Below are 12,500 nucleotides of genomic sequence, written 5' to 3'. Positions count from 1 at the left end.
ACTATTTCGGGTGCGATCATACCAGCACTAATGCACCGGATCCCATCAGAACTCCGCAGTTAAGCGTGCTTGGGCGAGAGTAGTACTAGGATGGGTGACCCCCTGGGAAGTCCTCGTGTTGCACCCCCCTTTTTCGTTGTCCGTTTGCGTTTTTTTAGATTTTACGTGCGGTTTTTTTGCTTTTTTTTTACTTTCTTTCTTGCTATTTCTATGCTCGGGTGCCCTCCGGTTCATGGTTGATGCTTTTCGTATTTTTGGAACGGAGCCGATCGGTCACGTGGGTCCCACGCCCCGCGTACCAAAACAAAGGAGGTTCTGCGTCTTGTAACACATAAAAACAATAAACATGGATACTATTTCGGGTGCGATCATACCAGCACTAATGCACCGGATCCCATCAGAACTCCGCAGTTAAACGTGCTTGGGCGAGAGTAGTACTAGGATGGGTGACCCCCTGGGAAGTCCTCGTGTTGCACCCCCCTTTTTCGTTGTCCGTTTGCGTTTTTTTAGATTTTACGTGCGGTTTTTTTTGCTTTTTTTCCTTTCTTTCTTGCTATTTCTATGCTCGGGTGCCCTCCGGTTCATGGTTGATGCTTTTCGTATTTTTGGAACGGAGCCGATCGGTCACGTGGGTCCCACGCCCCGCGTACCAAAACAAAGGAGGTTCTGCGTCTTGTAACACATAAAAACAATAAACATGGATAGTATTTCGGGTGCGATCATACCAGCACTAATGCACCGGATCCCATCAGAACTCCGCAGTTAAGCGTGCTTGGTCGAGAGTAGTACTAGGATGGGTGACCCCCTGGGAAGTCCTCGTGTTGCACCCCCCTTTTTCGTTGTCCGTTTGCGTTTTTTTAGATTTTACGTGCGGTTTTTTTTGCTTTTTTTCCTTTCTTTCTTGCTATTTCTATGCTCGGGTGCCCTCCGGTTCATGGTTGATGCTTTTCGTATTTTTGGAACGGAGCCGATCGGTCACGTGGGTCCCACGCCCCGCGTACCAAAACAAAGGAGGTTCTGCGTCTTGTAACACATAAAAACAATAAACATGGATACTATTTCGGGTGCGATCATACCAGCACTAATGCACCGGATCCCATCAGAACTCCGCAGTTAAGCGTGCTTGGGCGAGAGTAGTACTAGGATGGGTGACCCCCTGGGAAGTCCTCGTGTTGCACCCCCCTTTTTCGTTGTCCGTTTGCGTTTTTTTAGATTTTACGTGCGGTTTTTTTTGCTTTTTTTCCTTTCTTTCTTGCTATTTCTATGCTCGGGTGCCCTCCGGTTCATGGTTGATGCTTTTCGTATTTTTGGAACGGAGCCGATCGGTCACGTGGGTCCCACGCCCCGCGTACCAAAACAAAGGAGGTTCTGCGTCTTGTAACACATAAAAACAATAAACATGGATACTATTTCGGGTGCGATCATACCAGCACTAATGCACCGGATCCCATCAGAATTCCGCAGTTAAGCGTGCTTGGGCGAGAGTAGTACTAGGATGGGTGACCCCCTGGGAAGTCCTCGTGTTGCACCCCCCTTTTTCGTTGTCCGTTTGCGTTTTTTTAGATTTTACGTGCGGTTTTTTTTGCTTTTTTTCCTTTCTTTCTTGCTATTTCTATGCTCGGGTGCCCTCCGGTTCATGGTTGATGCTTTTCGTATTTTTGGAACGGAGCCGATCGGTCACGTGGGTCCCACGCCCCGCGTACCAAAACAAAGGAGGTTCTGCGTCTTGTAACACATAAAAACAATAAACATGGATACTATTTCGGGTGCGATCATACCAGCACTAATGCACCGGATCCCATCAGAACTCCGCAGTTAAGCGTGCTTGGGCGAGAGTAGTACTAGGATGGGTGACCCCCTGGGAAGTCCTCGTGTTGCACCCCCCTTTTTCGTTGTCCGTTTGCGTTTTTTTAGATTTTACGTGCGGTTTTTTTTGCTTTTTTTCCTTTCTTTCTTGCTATTTCTATGCTCGGGTGCCCTCCGGTTCATGGTTGATGCTTTTCGTATTTTTGGAACGGAGCCGATCGGTCACGTGGGTCCCACGCCCCGCGTACCAAAACAAAGGAGGTTCTGCGTCTTGTAACACATAAAAACAATAAACATGGATACTATTTCGGGTGCGATCATACCAGCACTAATGCACCGGATCCCATCAGAATTCCGCAGTTAAGCGTGCTTGGGCGAGAGTAGTACTAGGATGGGTGACCCCCTGGGAAGTCCTCGTGTTGCACCCCCCTTTTTCGTTGTCCGTTTGCGTTTTTTTAGATTTTACGTGCGGTTTTTTTTGCTTTTTTTCCTTTCTTTCTTGCTATTTCTATGCTCGGGTGCCCTCCGGTTCATGGTTGATGCTTTTCGTATTTTTGGAACGGAGCCGATCGGTCACGTGGGTCCCACGCCCCGCGTACCAAAACAAAGGAGGTTCTGCGTCTTGTAACACATACAAACAATAAACATGGATACTATTTCGGGTGCGATCATACCAGCACTAATGCACCGGATCCCATCAGAACTCCGCAGTTAAGCGTGCTTGGGCGAGAGTAGTACTAGGATGGGTGACCCCCTGGGAAGTCCTCGTGTTGCACCCCCCTTTTTCGTTGTCCGTTTGCGTTTTTTTAGATTTTACGTGCGGTTTTTTTTGCTTTTTTTCCTTTCTTTCTTGCTATTTCTATGCTCGGGTGCCCTCCGGTTCATGGTTGATGCTTTTCGTATTTTTGGAACGGAGCCGATCGGTCACGTGGGTCCCACGCCCCGCGTACCAAAACAAAGGAGGTTCTGCGTCTTGTAACACATAAAAACAATAAACATGGATACTATTTCGGGTGCGATCATACCAGCACTAATGCACCGGATCCCATTAGAACTCCGCAGTTAAGCGTGCTTGGGCGAGAGTAGTACTAGGATGGGTGACCCCCTGGGAAGTCCTCGTGTTGCACCCCCCTTTTTCGTTGTCCGTTTGCGTTTTTTTAGATTTTACGTGCGGTTTTTTTGCTTTTTTTCCTTTCTTTCTTGCTATTTCTATGCTCGGGTGCCCTCCGGTTCACGGTTGATGCTTTTCGTATTTTTGGAACGGAGCCGATCGGTCACGTGGGTCCCACGCCCCGCGTACCAAAACAAAGGAGGTTCTGCGTCTTGTAACACATAAAAACAATAAACATGGATACTATTTCGGGTGCGATCATACCAGCACTAATGCACCGGATCCCATCAGAACTCCGCAGTTAAGCGTGCTTGGGCGAGAGTAGTACTAGGATGGGTGACCCCTTGGGAAGTCCTCGTGTTACACCCCCCTTTTTCGTTGTCCGTTTGCGTTTTTTTAGATTTTACGTGCGGTTTTTTTTGCTTTTTTTCCTTTCTTTCTTGCTATTTCTATGCTCGGGTGCCCTCCGGTTCATGGTTGATGCTTTTCGTATTTTTGGAACGGAGCCGATCGGTCACGTGGGTCCCACGCCCCGCGTACCAAAACAAAGGAGGTTCTGCGTCTTGTAACACATAAAAACAATAAACATGGATAGTATTTCGGGTGCGATCATACCAGCACTAATGCACCGGATCCCATCAGAACTCCGCAGTTAAGCGTGCTTGGTCGAGAGTAGTACTAGGATGGGTGACCCCCTGGGAAGTCCTCGTGTTGCACCCCCCTTTTTCGTTGTCCGTTTGCGTTTTTTTAGATTTTACGTGCGGTTTTTTTTGCTTTTTTTCCTTTCTTTCTTGCTATTTCTATGCTCGGGTGCCCTCCGGTTCATGGTTGATGCTTTTCGTATTTTTGGAACGGAGCCGATCGGTCACGTGGGTCCCACGCCCCGCGTACCAAAACAAAGGAGGTTCTGCGTCTTGTAACACATAAAAACAATAAACATGGATACTATTTCGGGTGCGATCATACCAGCACTAATGCACCGGATCCCATCAGAACTCCGCAGTTAAGCGTGCTTGGGCGAGAGTAGTACTAGGATGGGTGACCCCCTGGGAAGTCCTCGTGTTGCACCCCCCTTTTTCGTTGTCCGTTTGCGTTTTTTTAGATTTTACGTGCGGTTTTTTTTGCTTTTTTTCCTTTCTTTCTTGCTATTTCTATGCTCGGGTGCCCTCCGGTTCATGGTTGATGCTTTTCGTATTTTTGGAACGGAGCCGATCGGTCACGTGGGTCCCACGCCCCGCGTACCAAAACAAAGGAGGTTCTGCGTCTTGTAACACATAAAAACAATAAACATGGATACTATTTCGGGTGCGATCATACCAGCACTAATGCACCGGATCCCATCAGAATTCCGCAGTTAAGCGTGCTTGGGCGAGAGTAGTACTAGGATGGGTGACCCCCTGGGAAGTCCTCGTGTTGCACCCCCCTTTTTCGTTGTCCGTTTGCGTTTTTTTAGATTTTACGTGCGGTTTTTTTTGCTTTTTTTCCTTTCTTTCTTGCTATTTCTATGCTCGGGTGCCCTCCGGTTCATGGTTGATGCTTTTCGTATTTTTGGAACGGAGCCGATCGGTCACGTGGGTCCCACGCCCCGCGTACCAAAACAAAGGAGGTTCTGCGTCTTGTAACACATACAAACAATAAACATGGATACTATTTCGGGTGCGATCATACCAGCACTAATGCACCGGATCCCATCAGAACTCCGCAGTTAAGCGTGCTTGGGCGAGAGTAGTACTAGGATGGGTGACCCCCTGGGAAGTCCTCGTGTTGCACCCCCCTTTTTCGTTGTCCGTTTGCGTTTTTTTAGATTTTACGTGCGGTTTTTTTTGCTTTTTTTCCTTTCTTTCTTGCTATTTCTATGCTCGGGTGCCCTCCGGTTCATGGTTGATGCTTTTCGTATTTTTGGAACGGAGCCGATCGGTCACGTGGGTCCCACGCCCCGCGTACCAAAACAAAGGAGGTTCTGCGTCTTGTAACACATAAAAACAATAAACATGGATACTATTTCGGGTGCGATCATACCAGCACTAATGCACCGGATCCCATTAGAACTCCGCAGTTAAGCGTGCTTGGGCGAGAGTAGTACTAGGATGGGTGACCCCCTGGGAAGTCCTCGTGTTGCACCCCCCTTTTTCGTTGTCCGTTTGCGTTTTTTTAGATTTTACGTGCGGTTTTTTTGCTTTTTTTCCTTTCTTTCTTGCTATTTCTATGCTCGGGTGCCCTCCGGTTCACGGTTGATGCTTTTCGTATTTTTGGAACGGAGCCGATCGGTCACGTGGGTCCCACGCCCCGCGTACCAAAACAAAGGAGGTTCTGCGTCTTGTAACACATAAAAACAATAAACATGGATACTATTTCGGGTGCGATCATACCAGCACTAATGCACCGGATCCCATCAGAACTCCGCAGTTAAGCGTGCTTGGGCGAGAGTAGTACTAGGATGGGTGACCCCTTGGGAAGTCCTCGTGTTACACCCCCCTTTTTCGTTGTCCGTTTGCGTTTTTTTAGATTTTACGTGCGGTTTTTTTTGCTTTTTTTCCTTTCTTTCTTGCTATTTCTATGCTCGGGTGCCCTCCGGTTCATGGTTGATGCTTTTCGTATTTTTGGAACGGAGCCGATCGGTCACGTGGGTCCCACGCCCCGCGTACCAAAACAAAGGAGGTTCTGCGTCTTGTAACACATAAAAACAATAAACATGGATAGTATTTCGGGTGCGATCATACCAGCACTAATGCACCGGATCCCATCAGAACTCCGCAGTTAAGCGTGCTTGGTCGAGAGTAGTACTAGGATGGGTGACCCCCTGGGAAGTCCTCGTGTTGCACCCCCCTTTTTCGTTGTCCGTTTGCGTTTTTTTAGATTTTACGTGCGGTTTTTTTTGCTTTTTTTCCTTTCTTTCTTGCTATTTCTATGCTCGGGTGCCCTCCGGTTCATGGTTGATGCTTTTCGTATTTTTGGAACGGAGCCGATCGGTCACGTGGGTCCCACGCCCCGCGTACCAAAACAAAGGAGGTTCTGCGTCTTGTAACACATAAAAACAATAAACATGGATACTATTTCGGGTGCGATCATACCAGCACTAATGCACCGGATCCCATCAGAACTCCGCAGTTAAGCGTGCTTGGGCGAGAGTAGTACTAGGATGGGTGACCCCCTGGGAAGTCCTCGTGTTGCACCCCCCTTTTTCGTTGTCCGTTTGCGTTTTTTTAGATTTTACGTGCGGTTTTTTTTGCTTTTTTTCCTTTCTTTCTTGCTATTTCTATGCTCGGGTGCCCTCCGGTTCATGGTTGATGCTTTTCGTATTTTTGGAACGGAGCCGATCGGTCACGTGGGTCCCACGCCCCGCGTACCAAAACAAAGGAGGTTCTGCGTCTTGTAACACATACAAACAATAAACATGGATACTATTTCGGGTGCGATCATACCAGCACTAATGCACCGGATCCCATCAGAACTCCGCAGTTAAGCGTGCTTGGGCGAGAGTAGTACTAGGATGGGTGACCCCCTGGGAAGTCCTCGTGTTGCACCCCCCTTTTTCGTTGTCCGTTTGCGTTTTTTTAGATTTTACGTGCGGTTTTTTTTGCTTTTTTTCCTTTCTTTCTTGCTATTTCTATGCTCGGGTGCCCTCCGGTTCATGGTTGATGCTTTTCGTATTTTTGGAACGGAGCCGATCGGTCACGTGGGTCCCACGCCCCGCGTACCAAAACAAAGGAGGTTCTGCGTCTTGTAACACATAAAAACAATAAACATGGATACTATTTCGGGTGCGATCATACCAGCACTAATGCACCGGATCCCATCAGAACTCCGCAGTTAAGCGTGCTTGGGCGAGAGTAGTACTAGGATGGGTGACCCCCTGGGAAGTCCTCGTGTTGCACCCCCCTTTTTCGTTGTCCGTTTGCGTTTTTTTAGATTTTACGTGCGGTTTTTTTTGCTTTTTTTCCTTTCTTTCTTGCTATTTCTATGCTCGGGTGCCCTCCGGTTCATGGTTGATGCTTTTCGTATTTTTGGAACGGAGCCGATCGGTCACGTGGGTCCCACGCCCCGCGTACCAAAACAAAGGAGGTTCTGCGTCTTGTAACACATAAAAACAATAAACATGGATACTATTTCGGGTGCGATCATACCAGCACTAATGCACCGGATCCCATTAGAACTCCGCAGTTAAGCGTGCTTGGGCGAGAGTAGTACTAGGATGGGTGACCCCCTGGGAAGTCCTCGTGTTGCACCCCCCTTTTTCGTTGTCCGTTTGCGTTTTTTTAGATTTTACGTGCGGTTTTTTTGCTTTTTTTCCTTTCTTTCTTGCTATTTCTATGCTCGGGTGCCCTCCGGTTCACGGTTGATGCTTTTCGTATTTTTGGAACGGAGCCGATCGGTCACGTGGGTCCCACGCCCCGCGTACCAAAACAAAGGAGGTTCTGCGTCTTGTAACACATAAAAACAATAAACATGGATACTATTTCGGGTGCGATCATACCAGCACTAATGCACCGGATCCCATCAGAACTCCGCAGTTAAGCGTGCTTGGGCGAGAGTAGTACTAGGATGGGTGACCCCTTGGGAAGTCCTCGTGTTACACCCCCCTTTTTCGTTGTCCGTTTGCGTTTTTTTAGATTTTACGTGCGGTTTTTTTTGCTTTTTTTCCTTTCTTTCTTGCTATTTCTATGCTCGGGTGCCCTCCGGTTCATGGTTGATGCTTTTCGTATTTTTGGAACGGAGCCGATCGGTCACGTGGGTCCCACGCCCCGCGTACCAAAACAAAGGAGGTTCTGCGTCTTGTAACACATAAAAACAATAAACATGGATAGTATTTCGGGTGCGATCATACCAGCACTAATGCACCGGATCCCATCAGAACTCCGCAGTTAAGCGTGCTTGGTCGAGAGTAGTACTAGGATGGGTGACCCCCTGGGAAGTCCTCGTGTTGCACCCCCCTTTTTCGTTGTCCGTTTGCGTTTTTTTAGATTTTACGTGCGGTTTTTTTTGCTTTTTTTCCTTTCTTTCTTGCTATTTCTATGCTCGGGTGCCCTCCGGTTCATGGTTGATGCTTTTCGTATTTTTGGAACGGAGCCGATCGGTCACGTGGGTCCCACGCCCCGCGTACCAAAACAAAGGAGGTTCTGCGTCTTGTAACACATAAAAACAATAAACATGGATAGTATTTCGGGTGCGATCATACCAGCACTAATGCACCGGATCCCATCAGAACTCCGCAGTTAAGCGTGCTTGGGCGAGAGTAGTACTAGGATGGGTGACCCCCTGGGAAGTCCTCGTGTTGCACCCCCCTTTTTCGTTGTCCGTTTGCGTTTTTTTAGATTTTACGTGCGGTTTTTTTTGCTTTTTTTCCTTTCTTTCTTGCTATTTCTATGCTCGGGTGCCCTCCGGTTCATGGTTGATGCTTTTCGTATTTTTGGAACGGAGCCGATCGGTCACGTGGGTCCCACGCCCCGCGTACCAAAACAAAGGAGGTTCTGCGTCTTGTAACACATAAAAATAATAAACATGGATACTATTTCGGGTGCGATCATACCAGCACTAATGCACCGGATCCCATCAGAACTCCGCAGACAAGCGTGCTTGGGCGAGAGTAGTACTAGGATGGGTGACCCCCTGGGAAATCTTCGTGTTGCACCCCCCTTTTTCGTTGTCCGTTTGCGTTTTTTTAGATTTTACGTGCGGTTTTTTTGCTTTTTTTTTACTTTCTTTCTTGCTATTTCTATGCTCGGGTGCCCTCCGGTTCATGGTTGATACTTTTCGTATTTTTGGAACGGAGCCGATCGGTCACGTGGGTCCCACGCCCCGCGTACCAAAACAAAGGAGGTTCTGCGTCTTGTAACACATAAAAACAATAAACATGGATACTATTTCGGGTGCGATCATACCAGCACTAATGCACCGGATCCCATTAGAACTCCGCAGTTAAGCGTGCTTGGGCGAGAGTAGTACTAGGATGGGTGACCCCCTGGGAAGTCCTCGTGTTGCACCCCCCTTTTTCGTTGTCCGTTTGCGTTTTTTTAGATTTTACGTGCGGTTTTTTTTGCTTTTTTTCCTTTCTTTCTTGCTATTTCTATGCTCGGGTGCCCTCCGGTTCATGGTTGATGCTTTTCGTATTTTTGGAACGGAGCCGATCGGTCACGTGGGTCCCACGCCCCGCGTACCAAAACAAAGGAGGTTCTGCGTCTTGTAACACATAAAAACAATAAACATGGATACTATTTCGGGTGCGATCATACCAGCACTAATGCACCGGATCCCATCAGAACTCCGCAGTTAAGCGTGCTTGGGCAAGAGTAGTACTAGGATGGGTGACCCCCTGGGAAGTCCTCGTGTTGCACCCCCCTTTTTCGTTGTCCGTTTGCGTTTTTTTAGATTTTACGTGCGGTTTTTTTGCTTTTTTTTTACTTTCTTTCTTGCTATTTCTATGCTCGGGTGCCCTCCGGTTCATGGTTGATGCTTTTCGTATTTTTGGAACGGAGCCGATCGGTCACGTGGGTCCCACGCCCCGCGTACCAAAACAAAGGAGGTTCTGCGTCTTGTAACACATAAAAACAATAAACATGGATACTATTTCGGGTGCGATCATACCAGCACTAATGCACCGGATCCCATCAGAACTCCGCAGTTAAGCGTGCTTGGGCGAGAGTAGTACTAGGATGGGTGACCCCCTGGGAAGTCCTCGTGTTGCACCCCCCTTTTTCGTTGTCCGTTTGCGTTTTTTTAGATTTTACGTGCGGTTTTTTTTGCTTTTTTTCCTTTCTTTCTTGCTATTTCTATGCTCGGGTGCCTCCGGTTCATGGTTGATGCTTTTCGTATTTTTGGAACGGAGCCGATCGGTCACGTGGGTCCCACGCCCCGCGTACCAAAACAAAGGAGGTTCTGCGTCTTGTAACACATAAAAACAATAAACATGGATAGTATTTCGGGTGCGATCATACCAGCACTAATGCACCGGATCCCATCAGAACTCCGCAGTTAAGCGTGCTTGGGCGAGAGTAGTACTAGGATGGGTGACCCCCTGGGAAGTCCTCGTGTTGCACCCCCCTTTTTCGTTGTCCGTTTGCGTTTTTTTAGATTTTACGTGCGGTTTTTTTTGCTTTTTTTCCTTTCTTTCTTGCTATTTCTATGCTCGGGTGCCCTCCGGTTCATGGTTGATGCTTTTCGTATTTTTGGAACGGAGCCGATCGGTCACGTGGGTCCCACGCCCCGCGTACCAAAACAAAGGAGGTTCTGCGTCTTGTAACACATAAAAACAATAAACATGGATACTATTTCGGGTGCGATCATACCAGCACTAATGCACCGGATCCCATCAGAACTCCGCAGTTAAGCGTGCTTGGGCGAGAGTAGTACTAGGATGGGTGACCCCCTGGGAAGTCCTCGTGTTGCACCCCCCTTTTTCGTTGTCCGTTTGCGTTTTTTTAGATTTTACGTGCGGTTTTTTTTGCTTTTTTTCCTTTCTTTCTTGCTATTTCTATGCTCGGGTGCCCTCCGGTTCATGGTTGATGCTTTTCGTATTTTTGGAACGGAGCCGATCGGTCACGTGGGTCCCACGCCCCGCGTACCAAAACAAAGGAGGTTCTGCGTCTTGTAACACATAAAAACAATAAACATGGATACTATTTCGGGTGCGATCATACCAGCACTAATGCACCGGATCCCATCAGAATTCCGCAGTTAAGCGTGCTTGGGCGAGAGTAGTACTAGGATGGGTGACCCCCTGGGAAGTCCTCGTGTTGCACCCCCCTTTTTCGTTGTCCGTTTGCGTTTTTTTAGATTTTACGTGCGGTTTTTTTTGCTTTTTTTCCTTTCTTTCTTGCTATTTCTATGCTCGGGTGCCCTCCGGTTCATGGTTGATGCTTTTCGTATTTTTGGAACGGAGCCGATCGGTCACGTGGGTCCCACGCCCCGCGTACCAAAACAAAGGAGGTTCTGCGTCTTGTAACACATACAAACAATAAACATGGATACTATTTCGGGTGCGATCATACCAGCACTAATGCACCGGATCCCATCAGAACTCCGCAGTTAAGCGTGCTTGGGCGAGAGTAGTACTAGGATGGGTGACCCCCTGGGAAGTCCTCGTGTTGCACCCCCCTTTTTCGTTGTCCGTTTGCGTTTTTTTAGATTTTACGTGCGGTTTTTTTTGCTTTTTTTCCTTTCTTTCTTGCTATTTCTATGCTCGGGTGCCCTCCGGTTCATGGTTGATGCTTTTCGTATTTTTGGAACGGAGCCGATCGGTCACGTGGGTCCCACGCCCCGCGTACCAAAACAAAGGAGGTTCTGCGTCTTGTAACACATAAAAACAATAAACATGGATACTATTTCGGGTGCGATCATACCAGCACTAATGCACCGGATCCCATTAGAACTCCGCAGTTAAGCGTGCTTGGGCGAGAGTAGTACTAGGATGGGTGACCCCCTGGGAAGTCCTCGTGTTGCACCCCCCTTTTTCGTTGTCCGTTTGCGTTTTTTTAGATTTTACGTGCGGTTTTTTTGCTTTTTTTCCTTTCTTTCTTGCTATTTCTATGCTCGGGTGCCCTCCGGTTCACGGTTGATGCTTTTCGTATTTTTGGAACGGAGCCGATCGGTCACGTGGGTCCCACGCCCCGCGTACCAAAACAAAGGAGGTTCTGCGTCTTGTAACACATAAAAACAATAAACATGGATACTATTTCGGGTGCGATCATACCAGCACTAATGCACCGGATCCCATCAGAACTCCGCAGTTAAGCGTGCTTGGGCGAGAGTAGTACTAGGATGGGTGACCCCTTGGGAAGTCCTCGTGTTACACCCCCCTTTTTCGTTGTCCGTTTGCGTTTTTTTAGATTTTACGTGCGGTTTTTTTGCTTTTTTTTCCTTTCTTTCTTGCTATTTCTATGCTCGGGTGCCCTCCGGTTCATGGTTGATGCTTTTCGTATTTTTGGAACGGAGCCGATCGGTCACGTGGGTTCCACGCCCCGCGTACCAAAACAAAGGAGGTTCTGCGTCTTGTAACACATAAAAACAATAAACATGGATACTATTTCGGGTGCGATCATACCAGCACTAATGCACCGGATCCCATCAGAACTCCGCAGTTAAGCGTGCTTGGGCGAGAGTAGTACTAGGATGGGTGACCCCTTGGGAAGTCCTCGTGTTGCACCCCCCTTTTTCGTTGTCCGTTTGCGTTTTTTTAGATTTTACGTGCGGTTTTTTTGCTTTTTTTTCCTTTCTTTCTTGCTATTTCTATGCTCGGGTGCCCTCCGGTTCATGGTTGATGCTTTTCGTATTTTTGGAACGGAGCCGATCGGTCACGTGGGTCCCACGCCCCGCGTACCAAAACAAAGGAGGTTCTGCGTCTTGTAACACATAAAAACAATAAACATGGATACTATTTCGGGTGCGATCATACCAGCACTAATGCACCGGATCCCATCAGAACTCCGCAGTTAAGCGTGCTTGGGCGAGAGTAGTACTAGGATGGGTGACCCCCTGGGAAGTCCTCGTGTTGCACCCCCCTTTTTCGTTGTCCGTTTGCGTTTTTTTAGATTTTACGTGCGGTTTTTTTTTGCTTTTTTTCCTTTCTTTCTTGCTATTTCTATGCTCG

General features: G+C 47.9%; 36 non-coding genes across 36 annotated transcripts; all 36 read left to right on the top strand.

The window, feature by feature from the left end:
• The first annotated feature begins 8 nt into the window (after positions 1–8).
• On the top strand, positions 9–127 carry LOC128130508 (5S ribosomal RNA). The gene has a single exon (XR_008228433.1). It is a non-coding gene; the product is annotated as a 5S ribosomal RNA (ribosomal RNA).
• A 233-nt stretch (positions 128–360) lies between these two features.
• Positions 361–479, top strand: LOC128130096 (5S ribosomal RNA). Its single transcript, XR_008228019.1, has one exon. It is a non-coding gene; the product is annotated as a 5S ribosomal RNA (ribosomal RNA).
• A 232-nt stretch (positions 480–711) lies between these two features.
• Positions 712–830, top strand: LOC128130448 (5S ribosomal RNA). The gene has a single exon (XR_008228373.1). It is a non-coding gene; the product is annotated as a 5S ribosomal RNA (ribosomal RNA).
• Positions 831–1,062: 232 nt separating this feature from the next.
• Positions 1,063–1,181, top strand: LOC128130497 (5S ribosomal RNA). The gene has a single exon (XR_008228422.1). It is a non-coding gene; the product is annotated as a 5S ribosomal RNA (ribosomal RNA).
• A 232-nt stretch (positions 1,182–1,413) lies between these two features.
• On the top strand, positions 1,414–1,532 carry LOC128130396 (5S ribosomal RNA). The gene has a single exon (XR_008228321.1). It is a non-coding gene; the product is annotated as a 5S ribosomal RNA (ribosomal RNA).
• A 232-nt stretch (positions 1,533–1,764) lies between these two features.
• LOC128130486 (5S ribosomal RNA) lies at positions 1,765–1,883 on the top strand. The gene has a single exon (XR_008228411.1). It is a non-coding gene; the product is annotated as a 5S ribosomal RNA (ribosomal RNA).
• Positions 1,884–2,115: 232 nt separating this feature from the next.
• On the top strand, positions 2,116–2,234 carry LOC128130395 (5S ribosomal RNA). The gene has a single exon (XR_008228320.1). It is a non-coding gene; the product is annotated as a 5S ribosomal RNA (ribosomal RNA).
• A 232-nt stretch (positions 2,235–2,466) lies between these two features.
• LOC128130475 (5S ribosomal RNA) lies at positions 2,467–2,585 on the top strand. The gene has a single exon (XR_008228400.1). It is a non-coding gene; the product is annotated as a 5S ribosomal RNA (ribosomal RNA).
• A 232-nt stretch (positions 2,586–2,817) lies between these two features.
• Positions 2,818–2,936, top strand: LOC128130027 (5S ribosomal RNA). The gene has a single exon (XR_008227951.1). It is a non-coding gene; the product is annotated as a 5S ribosomal RNA (ribosomal RNA).
• Positions 2,937–3,167: 231 nt separating this feature from the next.
• On the top strand, positions 3,168–3,286 carry LOC128130573 (5S ribosomal RNA). The gene has a single exon (XR_008228497.1). It is a non-coding gene; the product is annotated as a 5S ribosomal RNA (ribosomal RNA).
• A 232-nt stretch (positions 3,287–3,518) lies between these two features.
• On the top strand, positions 3,519–3,637 carry LOC128130447 (5S ribosomal RNA). Its single transcript, XR_008228372.1, has one exon. It is a non-coding gene; the product is annotated as a 5S ribosomal RNA (ribosomal RNA).
• A 232-nt stretch (positions 3,638–3,869) lies between these two features.
• LOC128130463 (5S ribosomal RNA) lies at positions 3,870–3,988 on the top strand. The gene has a single exon (XR_008228388.1). It is a non-coding gene; the product is annotated as a 5S ribosomal RNA (ribosomal RNA).
• A 232-nt stretch (positions 3,989–4,220) lies between these two features.
• On the top strand, positions 4,221–4,339 carry LOC128130394 (5S ribosomal RNA). Its single transcript, XR_008228319.1, has one exon. It is a non-coding gene; the product is annotated as a 5S ribosomal RNA (ribosomal RNA).
• A 232-nt stretch (positions 4,340–4,571) lies between these two features.
• Positions 4,572–4,690, top strand: LOC128130452 (5S ribosomal RNA). The gene has a single exon (XR_008228377.1). It is a non-coding gene; the product is annotated as a 5S ribosomal RNA (ribosomal RNA).
• Positions 4,691–4,922: 232 nt separating this feature from the next.
• LOC128130026 (5S ribosomal RNA) lies at positions 4,923–5,041 on the top strand. Its single transcript, XR_008227950.1, has one exon. It is a non-coding gene; the product is annotated as a 5S ribosomal RNA (ribosomal RNA).
• Positions 5,042–5,272: 231 nt separating this feature from the next.
• On the top strand, positions 5,273–5,391 carry LOC128130572 (5S ribosomal RNA). Its single transcript, XR_008228496.1, has one exon. It is a non-coding gene; the product is annotated as a 5S ribosomal RNA (ribosomal RNA).
• Positions 5,392–5,623: 232 nt separating this feature from the next.
• Positions 5,624–5,742, top strand: LOC128130446 (5S ribosomal RNA). The gene has a single exon (XR_008228371.1). It is a non-coding gene; the product is annotated as a 5S ribosomal RNA (ribosomal RNA).
• A 232-nt stretch (positions 5,743–5,974) lies between these two features.
• LOC128130441 (5S ribosomal RNA) lies at positions 5,975–6,093 on the top strand. The gene has a single exon (XR_008228366.1). It is a non-coding gene; the product is annotated as a 5S ribosomal RNA (ribosomal RNA).
• A 232-nt stretch (positions 6,094–6,325) lies between these two features.
• On the top strand, positions 6,326–6,444 carry LOC128130430 (5S ribosomal RNA). The gene has a single exon (XR_008228355.1). It is a non-coding gene; the product is annotated as a 5S ribosomal RNA (ribosomal RNA).
• A 232-nt stretch (positions 6,445–6,676) lies between these two features.
• LOC128130419 (5S ribosomal RNA) lies at positions 6,677–6,795 on the top strand. The gene has a single exon (XR_008228344.1). It is a non-coding gene; the product is annotated as a 5S ribosomal RNA (ribosomal RNA).
• Positions 6,796–7,027: 232 nt separating this feature from the next.
• LOC128130025 (5S ribosomal RNA) lies at positions 7,028–7,146 on the top strand. Its single transcript, XR_008227949.1, has one exon. It is a non-coding gene; the product is annotated as a 5S ribosomal RNA (ribosomal RNA).
• Positions 7,147–7,377: 231 nt separating this feature from the next.
• Positions 7,378–7,496, top strand: LOC128130571 (5S ribosomal RNA). Its single transcript, XR_008228495.1, has one exon. It is a non-coding gene; the product is annotated as a 5S ribosomal RNA (ribosomal RNA).
• A 232-nt stretch (positions 7,497–7,728) lies between these two features.
• LOC128130445 (5S ribosomal RNA) lies at positions 7,729–7,847 on the top strand. The gene has a single exon (XR_008228370.1). It is a non-coding gene; the product is annotated as a 5S ribosomal RNA (ribosomal RNA).
• Positions 7,848–8,079: 232 nt separating this feature from the next.
• On the top strand, positions 8,080–8,198 carry LOC128130408 (5S ribosomal RNA). Its single transcript, XR_008228333.1, has one exon. It is a non-coding gene; the product is annotated as a 5S ribosomal RNA (ribosomal RNA).
• Positions 8,199–8,430: 232 nt separating this feature from the next.
• Positions 8,431–8,549, top strand: LOC128130871 (5S ribosomal RNA). Its single transcript, XR_008228794.1, has one exon. It is a non-coding gene; the product is annotated as a 5S ribosomal RNA (ribosomal RNA).
• Positions 8,550–8,782: 233 nt separating this feature from the next.
• LOC128130023 (5S ribosomal RNA) lies at positions 8,783–8,901 on the top strand. The gene has a single exon (XR_008227947.1). It is a non-coding gene; the product is annotated as a 5S ribosomal RNA (ribosomal RNA).
• Positions 8,902–9,133: 232 nt separating this feature from the next.
• Positions 9,134–9,252, top strand: LOC128130410 (5S ribosomal RNA). Its single transcript, XR_008228335.1, has one exon. It is a non-coding gene; the product is annotated as a 5S ribosomal RNA (ribosomal RNA).
• Positions 9,253–9,485: 233 nt separating this feature from the next.
• Positions 9,486–9,604, top strand: LOC128130397 (5S ribosomal RNA). Its single transcript, XR_008228322.1, has one exon. It is a non-coding gene; the product is annotated as a 5S ribosomal RNA (ribosomal RNA).
• Positions 9,605–9,835: 231 nt separating this feature from the next.
• On the top strand, positions 9,836–9,954 carry LOC128130386 (5S ribosomal RNA). The gene has a single exon (XR_008228311.1). It is a non-coding gene; the product is annotated as a 5S ribosomal RNA (ribosomal RNA).
• A 232-nt stretch (positions 9,955–10,186) lies between these two features.
• On the top strand, positions 10,187–10,305 carry LOC128130375 (5S ribosomal RNA). The gene has a single exon (XR_008228300.1). It is a non-coding gene; the product is annotated as a 5S ribosomal RNA (ribosomal RNA).
• Positions 10,306–10,537: 232 nt separating this feature from the next.
• On the top strand, positions 10,538–10,656 carry LOC128130393 (5S ribosomal RNA). The gene has a single exon (XR_008228318.1). It is a non-coding gene; the product is annotated as a 5S ribosomal RNA (ribosomal RNA).
• Positions 10,657–10,888: 232 nt separating this feature from the next.
• On the top strand, positions 10,889–11,007 carry LOC128130364 (5S ribosomal RNA). The gene has a single exon (XR_008228288.1). It is a non-coding gene; the product is annotated as a 5S ribosomal RNA (ribosomal RNA).
• A 232-nt stretch (positions 11,008–11,239) lies between these two features.
• On the top strand, positions 11,240–11,358 carry LOC128130022 (5S ribosomal RNA). The gene has a single exon (XR_008227946.1). It is a non-coding gene; the product is annotated as a 5S ribosomal RNA (ribosomal RNA).
• Positions 11,359–11,589: 231 nt separating this feature from the next.
• LOC128130570 (5S ribosomal RNA) lies at positions 11,590–11,708 on the top strand. The gene has a single exon (XR_008228494.1). It is a non-coding gene; the product is annotated as a 5S ribosomal RNA (ribosomal RNA).
• Positions 11,709–11,940: 232 nt separating this feature from the next.
• Positions 11,941–12,059, top strand: LOC128129674 (5S ribosomal RNA). Its single transcript, XR_008227595.1, has one exon. It is a non-coding gene; the product is annotated as a 5S ribosomal RNA (ribosomal RNA).
• Positions 12,060–12,291: 232 nt separating this feature from the next.
• LOC128130352 (5S ribosomal RNA) lies at positions 12,292–12,410 on the top strand. The gene has a single exon (XR_008228276.1). It is a non-coding gene; the product is annotated as a 5S ribosomal RNA (ribosomal RNA).
• The last annotated feature ends 90 nt before the right edge of the window (positions 12,411–12,500 follow it).

The sequence above is a fragment of the Lactuca sativa genome, chromosome 1 (assembly GCF_002870075.4).
Source record: "Lactuca sativa cultivar Salinas chromosome 1, Lsat_Salinas_v11, whole genome shotgun sequence".
NCBI classification, from domain to species: Eukaryota; Viridiplantae; Streptophyta; class Magnoliopsida; order Asterales; family Asteraceae; genus Lactuca; species Lactuca sativa.
This window is presented reverse-complemented; position numbering and strand designations above follow the sequence as displayed.